Source organism: Danio rerio, chromosome 1 (genome assembly GCF_049306965.1).
Source record: "Danio rerio strain Tuebingen ecotype United States chromosome 1, GRCz12tu, whole genome shotgun sequence".
NCBI lineage: Eukaryota > Metazoa > Chordata > Actinopteri > Cypriniformes > Danionidae > Danio > Danio rerio.
In genome coordinates this window covers 43850021-43865632 of record NC_133176.1, presented here as the reverse complement: position 1 = coordinate 43865632, position 15612 = coordinate 43850021, and the positions used below count along the sequence as shown (strand labels likewise).

The window sequence follows — 15612 nt, the reverse complement described above, 5'->3', positions numbered from 1 at the left end:
TCAGGTTTAATTAATACTAAATATTTACTTGTGTTCCCAAAGTGACCAAAAGACATGGGTTTATCATGACAAGATGATGATTCAATAATGACAGTATGCTTTTTTGTTTGGGGTTGAACTAACAATTTAACACTAGACAACATAAACTAATACTAAACAATACTTTTATTAATCTTAGTTCATGTCACTTTCTACTTTGACTTCAACTTTGAATTTCATTCTTCATTTAAAGAGAGTTTACTCATCCTTATGTGATTTCATACCTTAATGAGTCTCTGGTCAAACTTTTTTTGATTGTCCGTTTGTTGAATTAAGTAACATTGCTTCTACATGCCAACTAATTCTCATTAGATTATAAGCAGACTGTTAGATTGGGGTTAAGGTTGGGGTTAGGGTTGAACAAGTTGACATACTTAGTAGGAAAAACAAATACTATGGAAGTCAATGGATACAAGTTTCCAAAATACATTTTTTGTGTTAAACAAAACATGTTAAGTGTAGAGTAAATAAATAATGACTTTTTACATTTGAGTTTATCTCGATAAACACTGAATGAGATATTTTGAAGAATATCAGAAACCGGTAACTATTGACTTCCAGTAGCAGCTAGCAGTTTCCAACATTCATCAAAATCTCTTCTTTTGTGTTTATTCATTCATTCATTTTCTTTTGGCTCAGCCCTTTTATTCATGAGGGTCGCCACAGCAGAATGAACCACCAACCAGCATATGTTTTACACAGCTGATGTAGTACTGGGAAACACCCATACACACTCACTCTCTCTCTCTCTCTCTCTCTCACACACACACACACACACACACACACACACACACACACACACACACACACACACACACACACACATTAATTCCATTCATTTTATATTTTTCAAACCATATATTGTATTGCCCTCACCCCACCCTACCCCTAAACTGAACCATCACAGGAGACTGTGTGCAGCTTCACTCTCTGATTAAACTCATCCTGTGCATAAGCTTTTTGAGAAATGAGGACGTCACCAGTGTCCTCATATTTCACCTCCTTTTTGTAATACCTGTGTCATACTCAAGTCATTATGCAGATTTGTGTCCTGATATGTCACACACACACACAAACACACAAACACACTTCAATTAATTTTGTTTATTCATGTCACCTTTAGCGCATGTCTTTGGACTGTGGGGGAAACCGGAGCACCTGGAGGAAACCCACGCCAACATGGGGAGAACATGCAAATTCCACACAGAAATGGCAACAAACCCAGCCGGCACTCGAACCAGCGACCTTCTTGCTGTGAGGCGACAGTGCTAACCACTGAGCCACTGTGTCACCTTCTTTTGTGTTCAACAGAAATTAAGTTAAAATAATGATTGCTAGAATAAAAACTGCTGTTTATCATCTGCTTGTGTTTGCATTAGTCATCATATGAACACACCCACACACACACACACACACACTGACCGTCTCCTCTCCACAACAGTCTGAATGTGACAGGTGAGAGTGAACCAGTTGACAGGTTGTTCTTATCATCCACAAGCACCTGCTGCTTTGAGAGACAGTGAGTCTGTTACCGCTGGAGAGACAGAAAAAGAAAACAAAGCAAATGTTTTCTTCCTCTTTCAATCCACTGGCAGATCCGTACAATTAATTGAACTGATGGGAGCAATGCGGTTGAAAAGACATTCTTGGACAAGAGGGAAAAAAGGATCAAATGAAAAATGACACAAAATGAACTCGAAACAGAGGCGAAACATACATTCCTAAAGAGCGTTGGAAAATATGTGAGGGAGGAAAAAAATACATATAATAAGCTTTCAGAAAGGCCTTTAATCTCAGCGAGTGCCAAGAGAAAATGTGTCTGCTATTTTGTATCTTCAAACACAGACTGTTTTTAGCTTGGAAAATAAAACACTTCCTATTTGCTCGGTCTCATCATCTCTGTCACCTTTGCTATTTCATTTCTCATAATGGTTTTTACATAATATGTGTCCAGATTAGCTTCAAAGAGTGCTGATGCTCTGTTTGTAGTAGTGCTTTAGTGTGTGTATGTGTGTGTGTGTGTATTTGTGGAACTGTGATTTGGTAAGTAATGGCTGGAGTGCAGTTGTGTTCCCTGTCCTCTATCAGTTTGTGTGCAAACTCTCCAGCGAGGCCACATGTGCTTACTTCAGCCGCCAGAAATAGAACTCTGAAGGAGTGAGTGATTAAAGGTCTGCTCCTCTGAGGATATGAGGAAACTCTAAAGTGGACACCAACGTGCGCATTAACCCGGGGTCTCGTTTACTTACTGTTTGAACACATTTTTGTAAAGAAAAACATGCATATCTGAATACAGTATTTATGATTCATCAACAGAGTTGCACTTAAATTATTTCTACTTTAGAATTTAAAGCAGAAAATTAATAAATAAAAATAAAGGAAGGCTAACTAAACTTATTACCACTTTGTTAGCACTGTCCCCTCATAACAAGAAGGTCACCAGTTCAAGTCCTGGCTGAGTCAGTTGGCATTTCTATGTGGAGTTTGCATGTTCTTCCTGTGGTAGCGTGGCTTTCCTCTGGGTGTTCCAGTTTCCCCCATTCAAAGAGATGCGTTATAGCTGAATTGAATAAACTAAATTGGCTGTAGTGTATGTGTTTGAGTGTGAGAGTGTATGGGTGTTTCCCAGTATTGGGTTGTGGCTGAAAAGGCATGCACTACATAAAATATATGATGGGTAAGTTGGTGGTTCATTCCTCTGTGGCAACCCCTAATGAATAAAGGGACTAAGTGTCACACAACCAGCGATCGCTTCCCAGAGGATCGCTGGTTCTCACACAAACTCTCATGACTACATTTCCGCATTTCCCAGGACTACATTTTCATACATGCACTGCTCCCAAACACGCACGCCTGCTCATTCATCTATCCTGATTGCAATCACCAGCTGGACCTTGTTCACAGACTGATATCACTCCATTCATAAGCCACTCTTTGACGCTTCCAGTTGGCCGAGTCTTGTTTTCCCAGTGTGACATTACGAAACGTTTCTCCCTGTCTTGTTTCTCTGTGTTTAGATCCTAGCCTTGCATTCCTAGTTATCCTGTTTAGCCGCCTGCCTTTCGACCTTTTGCCTGTTTATATCGACTACGATTCTGGACTGTCTATACATACCCTTTTGCACCTGATTTGACCATTGCTTGCCTGACATTGAATGAACTGCATATTGGATCTTACCTCCTGTTGTCCTCTGTCACTCCACCCAGTCGGTAACACTAAGCTGAAGGAAAAAGAATGAATAAATGACTCTGTCAGGTTTCTGTATTTCCCCATCTTATGTTTATTCATGTGTTTTTGTTTTATCATGTGATTCCTTTGTTCTGTTTTTTTCTGCCATTTGTTAGTTCATTAGTTCCACCTGTGTTTACACCCCTGTTTGTTATTAGTTATTCATGTTCTTTGTATTTAGTCCTGAGTTTTGCTTAGTCTTTGTCTTGTATTGTCAACCTCTATATCAGTTACAAGTTATTGTTTCTATAAAACAGTGATATAAAATAAAATAAATAAAAATAAACAAATAATATATAAACACATAAATAAATAAAAATAAAAATAAATAAAAATAACATAAATAAATAATTAAGAATATTATCTAAAAAAAATATATATATATATATATATATATATATATATATATAAATATATATATATATATATATATATATATATATATATATATATATATATATATATATATATATATATATATATTATATATATAAATATATATATATATTTATAATGTATATATAAAAGGTGCACAATTTTTGAAAAATGCTTTGACCACAGTGTCAAACCATGTCCCAAAACACACAGTACGTGCAGCCAGTCAGCAGTAAGGGTGTGTCTAGTAACTATAAGGGAGATATGGAAATGAGGCGAAGTCCTCTTAAGTTATGGACTTTTTTGTTTTGGTGATTTCAAAAATCAATATTGATGGGTAAAATTTGTTTAGTGCACCTTTAAGCATTTTGGAATGGAATTGACTGCTGACAGCTTTTTCATTGCAGATTTAAATTACATTTTAAATTCTATTAAAATATAAAGCATGATTTTAAATTGCAATTGCAGTTTTACTACATTAAATGTTTTATTTTATGTTTAGACAATCAAATGCAGCCTTGGCTAGACTGATAGACAGAATAAAAATACATTTTTAAAATTAAAAAATGGAAAAATTAAAGCAGACAAACAAACACAGCCTTGACAAGAATGAGAGTCTGATTAGGAATACATCAATTACATTTTTTAAAATCTTAACAACTTCAAACTTTTTACATGTTTAGTTTATATTTTCTGTTGTTAGATTTGCTTTGCCAGATGTCTTTCTCGGTTTTTTCTCAGGCAAAAGCACTACTAGAAATGAGAAAGAGAGCATGAACAAATCGGAGAGAGGTGAGGCTGTACACAAAGCACTTATAGACATGGTCTGTGTTTGTGTTTTATGCAAATGACTAGCTGTGCGCATACACTCGCTCTTTTGGAATAATTTAGAATCATCAACATTACAAAGCACGTAATACAAAAATAGCACACACACCTGCTGTGTATCCCATCAAAATGATCAGCGAATGAGTTCTATTGTTTACAGTTTCATCAGAACTAGGTGGTGGAAACAAAATAACATCTGGATAGTATTGACTCAGAGCACAAACAAATAAGAAAGAACTACAGGCATCAGCTATGAAAGAAAGAAATTTTCAGAAATCCTGTGCATCCCTCAGGTGTTTACTTTACAGTTAAATCTGGCTCTCAAATCAGTAATTAAATCAGTAAACAGAAACCTAATATATGATTTGCTCCATTGTTTATTACAGGTCTTGTTAAATGTTAACAATCTACAGCCTACATGAAGCCAACAAAGAAGATAGCATGCTTACATCAGTCAACTATCTGTTTGCATGGGTATGTGAAATTGTATGTCATAATGTTAAAAGTCATGTTAAAGTCTAAATTAAGCTAATTAATTTAAAACTGTATGATTCTAAATAAACTGAAGTGAAAAGATCTAGTCCAGACTTATGTATATTAGTTGTCATTTGTTGCCAGTTGCACCACTATTTCAGCAGCAAATAACATTGTGGGCTCCATGAAAGCATTACTCAGCATATGTGATTTCAACAGCAGCTACATTTCCATCCGCCTATTTTTATACACATTTTAAAAAAGAGCATAAAAAACAGTTAATGGAAATGCCAAGACGCACAAACTTAGTAAAAACATTTTATACAATAAGAAATGCGCACAAACTATGATGGAAACACTTTTACCAACCAAATTCCAGCACGCGCATTAAATAAAGGTCATGTTGTTGTTTTGGTCATTCTCAACCTCCTTAACCGTTTCAGTATAAGTTTTATTATATTATTAAATGACCTCAAGAATCAAGAGCATCTGTGCTCCACCTCTCACATCTTCAGATGCCACCGCGCATTCACTGTGTGTCAGGATTGCCTTCTGAGGCGCAAGTCATTTATTAAATGAAGAAACGATTCACGCAGCTTCTCCTACTGCAGCAAATTCCGCTTTTACTGTTGATATATGACGCCAATAAGGAAGTGACAATTTTTGACTCGGATAGAAAGGCTAATTTATTCGGCCATCTTTTATGCAATAATCCAGTTTTGCGCAGAAAGTTAATTCACATTGTTTTGGTGGAAACATAGCTAGTGTCTCACTGCAATTTGTAACTTTTTAGATGTACTATCAAATTCGTTTACATTCGTATGATTTCATTCCAACGAATCTACAATGACTGTTGGGTTTAGGGTGGTGTTGGGCGCCATGCCTCCTTTTTAAAATCATTAATTTTCTTATGACTGAACACATTCATTCATTTTCTTGTCGGCTTAGTCCCTTAATAATCTGGGGTCGCCACAGCGGAATGAACCGCCAACTTATCCAGCAAGCTTTTTTACGCAGCGGATGCCCTTCCAGCCACAACCTCTCTGGGAAACATCCACACACACATTCACACACACACTCATACAGTATGGACAATTTAGACTACCCAATTCACCTGTACCACATGTCTTTGGACTGTGGGGGAAACCGGAGCACCTGGAGGAAACCCACGCGAACGCAGGGAGAACATGCAAACTCCACACAGAAACGCCAACTAAGCCAAGGCTCGAACCAGCGACCCAGCAACCTTCTTGCTGTGAGGCAACAGCACTACATACTGCGCCACTGCTTTGCCCGATTGAACTCGTATACTGAATTCATATACGAATTAGCCACTAAACTGACAAAACATAAAATACGTTTTCTCTTGAGATCATACTAGTGATTTGTGTCTGAAAGCTGCAAAAGCTACATCACTGTCCAAAATTAGAAGAGTAGCCTACATTTTAATATCATCCCCACTTTAACCCTTGTGTGCTGCTGGTTGATGTTTTCATCCAGTCTGGAGTGATTTTAAATCTTAATTTGGCCACAACTTTCTCTGTTTCAGCAAATGGAATAATTTTTTGTGACAAATCATATTTTGACAAAAATTTTAGGAAATTGCTTTGAAAATTTTCATAAATTCAACAATATTTTCTGGTAGGGCTGTGCAATTAATCGAAAATCCGATTTCGATTATGGCTTCTAACGATTATGAAAAACCATTAATCGAGATAAACGATTTTTGCATCATATACCAAAAGCGCGAAAGACCGCGTGCTTATGTGTGTGTGCAACACGCGCACACGCATAAGCACGCGGTCAGCATTCTGTCTCATTCGCACACTGAGAAGAGCAGAGGAGCGCAGACATCTAAAGTAATCTTAACGTGAGCGCTTTAATGGTCAAATAGGTGTCAAAACGCGGTGATGAGTGAATATTCATATTAACCCTCATTTGCGTAATAAACAAACGAGTTGAGAATCAAAAGACACGTAAAAGAGAAACCATTAAAGTGACTGCTGCCGCCTGTTTTATCATTAATCAAACGACGAGAACATCCCTTACTGAAGATGCTTAAATCACAGTTCGTTTTTATTTTTATTCTATTGTATTTATTTCTTTTTCCTTTGCAGGGAGGAAAATAACTTTATATATATATATATATATATATATATATATATATATATATATATATATATATATATATATATATATATATATATATATATATATATATATATATATACACACACACACAGTTGAAGTAAGAATTATTAGCCCTCCAGAATATTAGCAACCCTTTTCCTCCAATTTCTGTTTAATGAAAAGAAGTTTTTTTTAAACATATTTCTGAACATAATAGTTTTGATATATCATGTCTAATTACTGACTTGTTTTATCTTTGCTATGATGTCAGTACATAACATTTTACTAGATGTTTTTCAAAATACAAGCATTTAGATTAAAGTGCAATTCAAAGACTTAATTAGAGTAATGAGGCAAGTCATTGTATAACAGTAGATTCTTCTACAGACAATCAAAACATATATTGCTTAAGGGGGCTAATAATATTGACCTTAAAATGGGTTTTAAAATATTTAAACCTGCTTTTATTCTAGCTAAAATAAAACAAATAAGACTTTCTCCAGAAGAAAAAAAAATATTAGAGGAAATACTGTTAAAATTCCTTGCTCTGTTTAACATAATTTGGGAAATAGTTATTTAAAAAAACAAGGAGTGCTAATAATTTTGACTTCAACTGATAATCGTTTAGAATGATCGTGATTACAATTATGACCAAAATAATCGTGATTATGATTTTTTCCAAAATCGAGCAGCCCTATTCTCTGGGCATATTTATTACCCTTTCATTATGTTGGTGGCTGTTTTTGCCCCATTGACTTTCATTATTATGACTTTTTTGATTGCCATGACACCATATAATCATTCCCCTGTTGGAAGAAGGTGAAATCTTTTTTTATTTTTACTGTTGATCATCAGTTGCAGTGCAAAAAAAGCCTAGCTTCTGTCTTAGTCAATTTGAACCGTAGACAAGGGTTAAGCATTAAGTCATTGTAAATGTGGGTTATGACCCGGTCAGGTGGGCTAAAGGAGTAGATGTGTTTGTTTCTTGCTCCATACGTTTTTGATTTAAACTTGCATAAAGCCCATTTACTTTATTTGTGAAACAAAAATTTCAATCAAACATGACCTCCAAATCATTTAAACAATGCAAAAAAAAAAAAAAAAAGCTAAAACTGACCCCACCAAGGATGCCGCGAATGAGCTGAACATGGCAGCGATGGTCAAACTTTTAGATCAACATGGGCAGACCCTATCAGCGAAGTTTAAATCTTCCATATCAGCCCTGGAGGTGAAGATGAACTACTTCCATTCTACACTGTCAGATCATGCACAAAAGAGTGCATCATTAGAATCAAATGTGGGTTATGTTTTCACAGTTCATTTCCTTTGGATAAACAACAGCATCATTTTCAGCACAAAATAAAAACAACTGGTAGTTCGTTGCTAATAACCAGTAAAATACAGACAAATATGGATTTTGGAAGCAGCTGAAACTTTTACAATATAAATAACTATCTCTAATATTCAAAAGACTTGCAAGACGTGCAACAACTGAAGGTTTTGATTGAGAAGCTGTAATGTAGCCATGAAGGGAATGTATTTTGGTGTGGGACCCCACCATGGAAGAATGAATGTAACGGAAACCATGACTTAGGTGTTTACACTGACCCGTGTTCAATTCTGTATTTGAGATCCTTTGCCGATCTTTCCCCTTTCTCACTATGCATTCTTGTCTACAATTCATTGTCCAAAAAAAATTAAGGTTAAAAATTCTATCTAAAATTATTGTAAAAATTGAACTCGACACTTTGGTTGGTTAAATCTAACATCAACTTGGATTTTTTTATGGAATGTACACACTGTATCCTCGTGTGACCTTCACCACATACTGCCTGTGATTGACATGCAAGATGCAAAGCAGGATTCACATTTATGAAGAATAGCCAACTATCAGAAATGCCATCTCTAGCTCATGGGATTTTTGGGGTGATCCAGTCAACATAGGACAGCACAGAGATGTTATTGCAATGTGGATGACTTTCTCTGACAGATGGGTCATTTACATATCACAGCCATGATCCAGACACATCCACCAACAGATTCAGTGTTTCATCTCTGTGAGGTTTTAATAAGACTGTCTGGAATCTCACAAATCATTATTTTAACTGCTGTTTGGATTTAAGCAGTGTAAGTAGTGTTGAGTCAAGCGTGCGAAGTAGATTTTACTTGTTAAATAATACAAAGAAAAGATCTAAAGTATTATCAAGAGAGTTATTAGATGAATTGTAAAAAAGTCATTAATTGAAATGGCAAACAATCTCCAAATGCTACAGTTCAGCGATTCTAGATGAGTCAAATGTGATGAAATTTGCATGCTGGCTCTCAGAAAGGACATTAATTGACATTTACACTCCAAGGTTCAGATGATTATGTAATGGCAACAGTTTTTAGTGAGTGTTTTTTAGGTTAAAGTGTTTGACTGCATTCAACATAATTAGTTGCAATAAAATAAGCTTGTTTAACTATGCATTTAACTACGCTTAATTATTATGCAAAAATAAACTTTTGGTTAACTAATAAAGCAGATGTCATGACATTTGCATCGCAGCGTGTGCAGGAAGCAGATTATCTGTCCTGGCGCAGTGACAGTGGAGCAGATGTCAATGTGTGTGTGTGTGTCTGTGGCTGCTGTTTAACTGCTTTTGTCTGCTTTGAGCACTTGAGATATAAATCTCCAACTCGCTTTTACATCTTGCGCTGGCAAGAAAAGTTCATGCCAAGAAGTCTTTGTGTGGATTTCTGTGTGTGATGTACAAAAAATAAAGAAAGACAGAGAGAGAAAACTCTGAAGAAATGCTTTATTACACCATTAGTGTGAAGAGTTCATGGACTTGCATAAGCATTTGAACAAAAGCTGGGGTGAATTGACATTGACTTATGAGCAATCAATATCTTATTTGCGTAATACTTTACATCAGTCAAAAATATCAAAAAAGAAAAGAAAGTGGCATTATTTTAAATTTAGACCTCCATTGGCGCGAGTTTTGTTGGAAAAACTTTGGGACTCCTCATCCTTGTTGGGGTAGAAAAGGCACATTATGTGCATATATTCTGGCAGTGCTCAAAAATGAACAGTAAAACTGTACACTCTGCTGTCAATGATATTTTTGATCTTTTTATTCTTAAATTATTCGATGTCCTTTATCTAGGAGATATTTCTCATTAAACTTGAGAAGTAGGATAGATATTTATTTAAGATAACAAGTAAAAAAGCTATATAAATGGTATAAAGAAGACCCACCAACTAAAGATGAATGATTCAAAATAATAGCAGAAGTTGAGGAAATGGAAAAATGACACATGCACTTCGATCACAAATAGAGATCTTTGAAAAGAAATGGAGTAAATGGCAGACTTTCTATAGTATATATATATATATATATATATATATATATATATATATATATATATATATATATATATATATATATATATATATATATATATACTATAGAAAGTCTGCCATTTACTCAATTTCTGCCATTTACTCCATGTATGTCTATGCATGTATACATAAATATATATATATTTATGTATACATGCATAGACATACATGGAGTAAATGGCAGAAATTGAGTAAATGGCAGACTTTCTATAGTATATATATATATATATATATATATATATATATATATATATATATATATATACTATAGAAAGTCTGCCATCTATATATATATATATATATATATATATATATATATATATATATATATATATATATATATATATATATATATATATATATATATATATATATATATATATACACACACACACACACACACACACACACAATAACTTACCTAATCACCCTAACCTGCATAGTTAATTAACCTAGTTAAGATTTTAAATGTCACTTTAAGCTGTATAAAAGTGTCTTGAAAAATATCTAGTAAAATATTATTTACTGTCATCATGGCAAAGATAAAATAAACTTATTATTTATTTATTTATTCTCAATTATTAGAAATTAGCTATTAAAACTATTATATTTAGAAATGTGTTGAAAAAATCTTCTCTCCATTAAACAGAAATTTGGGGGAAAAAATAAACAGAGGTGCTAATAAAATTAGGGGGCTAATAATTCTGACTTCCAATGTATATATAAAAGAATTAACTTTTCTAACCTGCATAAATCTAAAAAAGTAATGACAATAAAGCAAATAATAGATAATTAAATAAATAAAAAAACATGAAACGAAAGATAGATTAATCTACTGGTGCCATACTGAGAAACAAAAAAAAAAAAAACATTTATTATATGACCTGAAATATTTCCCTCAATATTTCATCCCATACAATGTGTGAATGCAATATGTCCATATGCAGTATCAGGCACAGTTTAGCTAAATGATTTTATTTTGGTAATATTAGTTGGTAACAAGAGCAAAAATCTTTTTTATTTATATTTTAATTACTTTCAGATTGAGCAAACCTTTACTTTTCATGGAAGAACAAATCTAGTTCTCACATACAATCCAAGATGGAAAGTGTACTAGAATAAACCATAGGAATAAACACAAGAAAGTATAAAGAGCGCTGTGCCACGTCTCTGAAAGAGCACAAACCAAAGTCTAACCGCACAGCATCATCTAGTGGTCAGTCAGCGGTACTGACGACACAACTGAACATGTGAAAGAGAAAATATTTATAGGTATTGGCAGCTTCAGCAGATCACCCACAGCTGCAACCAAGCAGTGTTTATGAAATACCTGAAAAGCTGAACCACAAGTTAAACATTGCTGTAATCTCTTACGAATTTCTTGTCAAAACATGCAGCGACAAGTTTACACAAGCCCTACACAGTAAAGTTACAACAAACAGACATCTGCAATGTAAACATACGAATAAATTAGCATTCAGTGCAGTAGGCTAGCAAATATATGTATAGCTATAGGGTTGATAATGTAACGACTAGCATATTTGGTTTTGTTATTCAGTTTGTTTCCTCTAGAGGGTGCTCACAACCATCTTTAAAAACAAAATGGATATAAAACATACAGTATTAAACCTAACTAGTAGACAAGAGATCGTCTGCCTTTAACAATTTAAACTTAATCCAAGATGCTAAATTGTAGGCAATGAAGATGTCGAGGGGCCTAATTGTACCGTCTGCCAAAAAAAGGTCATGCCTTCTATTAAATAAGGATGTCAGGAAAGAGAAGAAGGGAGAAGGGGTGTGTGGGATTGGGAAATGATGCTGTTTTGTCCTCACAGGAGCACTAAAATCTGTATGTGTCAGACGCATGTGTGCCATTAACCTCAGAACTATGCTAGGTCAAAAACAGTTCACTTTTAGCTATTGCAAAAGTCCTAAAAACTGCAATACTGCTTTTGAAGTATGAGGCCAAATCCACAATAATGTCTCAATCCCAGAGCTCTACCACAACATGAACCAAAATAACAAGATTAAAGCTTGCAGAGATTCAGATGGAGTCCACAGCATAAAGGTTTTGAGGTTTCGGATTGCATTGTCACAACTTTGGTTTTACTTGCTCCAAAATAAACAAGGAAGCATATGTGAGAAAGTGTGTTGGCGGACAAAATGAACTGCATCAGCTTTCCAACTATTTAGGTTCCTTTCTTACTCTCAGTAATTTACAGCATATAAACTAAATTAAAATGTGCAACAGGAATCAATATAGGTTGTGGATTTGCCAACAGCTGATTTTTGTTATAAGATCAGATTTGGATTTAGACTAGTCATGTTTTACATGATAACCTTGTTAAAAATACTACATTAAGTTATGGCTGTTACCGATTTACTTGAGTTATTTAGAATCATATTTAGTTTAGCATTTTACAAACCTGTTTTTCAGAAATCATTTATTCGTTTTGCTTTCTTGTGAAAAATTCAAAGCAAGATCACAAGATAAAATATTTTTTAAAAACTGATTTAAGAGCATTAAGAGTTTAAATTTAGCTTTTGAAATTGGCACAAATATAATAAAATTATATCTTTAAGATTCTTGCCTTCTCTTCTTTGTTAGCGTGCAGAACAATGAAATACTATTTAAGACGATCGGTTAAACAATTCTATAAGATATGGCAGCCTTTTATTGATTATGTTGACCATATTAAGTAATGCCCTACAAATAATAATATTAAAAAAAAAAAAAAAAATATATATATATATATATATATATATATATATATATATATATATATATATATATATATATATATATATATATATATATGCGTCGCCCACCTTTATAAATTATATATTTAAAATTTGTGCGTAATGCTTTTTACATTGGTTTGAGCCCCCGGCTGGGTCAGTTGGCATTTCTGTTTAAAGTTTGCATGTTCTCTCCGTGTTCACATGGGTTTCCTCTGGGTGCTCAGATTTCCCCCACAGTCAAAAGACATGTGAGTATAGATGAATTTGAATAAACTAAATTGGCCGTAGTGTATGAGTGTGAATGCAAGAGTGTAATTTGTGCAAGAGTGTGGCTGTTTCCCAGTTTTGGAAGGGCATCCGCTGGATAAGTTAGCAGTTCATTCCGCTGTGGTGACCCCAGATTAATAAAAGGACTAAGCTGAAAAGAAAATGGATGAATGAATTTTTTAAATAAAAAAATATATATATTTATATTATAACAAAAAACATATTTTACTATTATCTATTAACTATTGACAATTTATTAATAAATAGTATGTTTTTATATCTTTTTTTCTCAAGTTTAAGCATATTAGCATGTGATTTTAATGTAATTTTGGAGTGAGAAGAAAACATTTAGTAAAGGAACAGCTCACAATCAAGCTGAAAAAGATATGTTTACTAAAGCATAATATTAGCTATGTTTGTGAATGTTTAGCCTTGCCACCTTTTAAAAATAATGCAGATACTTGTATTCTTGTCTTATGATAATTTCCAACATCATCATACATAACAATACTATACTGAAAATTACCGCAGTGACTCTGTTTACACACACACACATAATCTCACAATCCACATGCAACTGCAAATGTCCTCAAAGAACTCTATAAACATAACCATAAAAGTTCTCAGTGAAGTGCAAAAAATATTTGTCTCTACATTTCTGACCAGTGAACTACAAATTCCCAAGAATACACAAACACTGCTTCTAAACAGCCTCAAAAACAGAGTAAAGAGGAACTGGCATGTGAGTCAAAAAGTGGACATGCGCTCAAAAGTGACCTACTTCCAGAAGAACTGGCCTGCGGTACTTTGCGGGTTGTAAAAGAAAGCGTTACCAAATCATCTAGCAAGACAGATATATCAGACATCCTGACAAATACTACAACATTATTAGAACAGTGCTTGCTGCTTGTTTCCCTTCTGACACTTAAACACATAATTTTATTATGTTTTTATATTTAATTAAAACAAAATTAGCAGAAGTTGAGGAAATGGAAAAAATGACACATGCACTTCGATCACAAATAGAGATATAATTAAAGCAAAATAGAAATTGTATGTGTATAGACTCAATATAATTGTTTTTGGTTAAAAAAAAGTCAAACCTCAGCTAATATGTCTGGAGAAACAAACTCACGTGTGTTTTAATTTGTTTGTGTAGCTGATATGTGTTTGTTACACAGGCTAGTGCCACATTCCAGCACTGTGCCAATCTCACCTACCTGACTTCAGGAAAGCGGCGGGGTCACTGCGGTCTTTGCTGGTTGTTTTGGACTTGAGCTTGATGAAATAACATCACAGAACTGCACTTCACCGCCTGAGATCACCTTAAAAGGAAACTAGGTTACAGCATTTGTTGAGAACATCTTAACCAGCGACATTCTTCAAAATATATTTTGAGTAACTATAAACTGTGAAATATTGGAAACAGAGAAAGTTCTGGTACCAGCTATTTCATAACATCTGTGAGGATTTAGGATGATGACCACCAGAGAGAAAGAGTTCGAGGAAGTGGAGGGTTCTCTCGTCCTCGTTTATTTTTATCGTAAACTTTATGACACGAGTGAAATTTTGTATAATATGTCTTGTATAATATATTATGTATTGATTCAATGTAGTTCACTTATTCAGAATGTATTCAAAGCAATCATGGAATTAGATTTTTTGTCGTGTGGCTGTTTACAAAATATTTACAAAACTTACACGTTAGACAGTTTTGTTGTTTGCAGTATTAAATTAATTATAAATCCTTTAATTCTAAAGTGAATCGTTTAAGTGACTGATTTGAATGACTCGTGTTGTCGACTGCATAACTAACTTACGTAGGATATGCACAAAACATCGCTGTTGTAGCCTATTACATAAACAGTGTCTATCGTAAACTTATTTTTAAGTTTAGTAAAAGATACCACGTTTTTATAGAACCTGACTTACAAGTTTTGGACGCTGAATGTTTCCTGATGTAAATGTTTGACGTTCTCCTCCTTTCATCGTCATTTTTATCCCTGACTGACACAGACCGGATGCTAGGGTTCCCGCCTTTGTAAGAACTCTATATAGTGGTAATTTTGTAATTTAAAATGTACATGAAAACTAATAGCAGTTGCATTCAGCATTGGAGAAATTTACCTTAGTTGCAAAACTGA

General features: G+C 34.1%; 1 protein-coding gene across 6 annotated transcripts in view; it reads right to left on the bottom strand.

The window, feature by feature from the left end:
• Window positions 1-15441, bottom strand: part of gpr78a (G protein-coupled receptor 78a) — a 36463-nt gene extending 21022 nt beyond the window's left edge. For 2 of the 6 annotated variants that reach the window (XM_073952999.1, XM_073952992.1), the window contains exons 1-3: window positions 15401-15441; window positions 14689-14793; window positions 3217-3259 (exon numbers count right to left, since the gene is read on the bottom strand). The gene's annotated coding sequence lies outside the window, so the exon portion shown is untranslated. Of the gene's footprint in view, window positions 1-3216; window positions 3260-4579; window positions 4624-14688; window positions 14794-15400 lie in introns of those variants that run through there. The other 4 variants (XM_073953003.1, XM_073952996.1, XM_073953006.1 and 1 more) reach the window with 2 other exon arrangements.
• Between the last annotated feature and the right edge of the window lie 171 nt (window positions 15442-15612).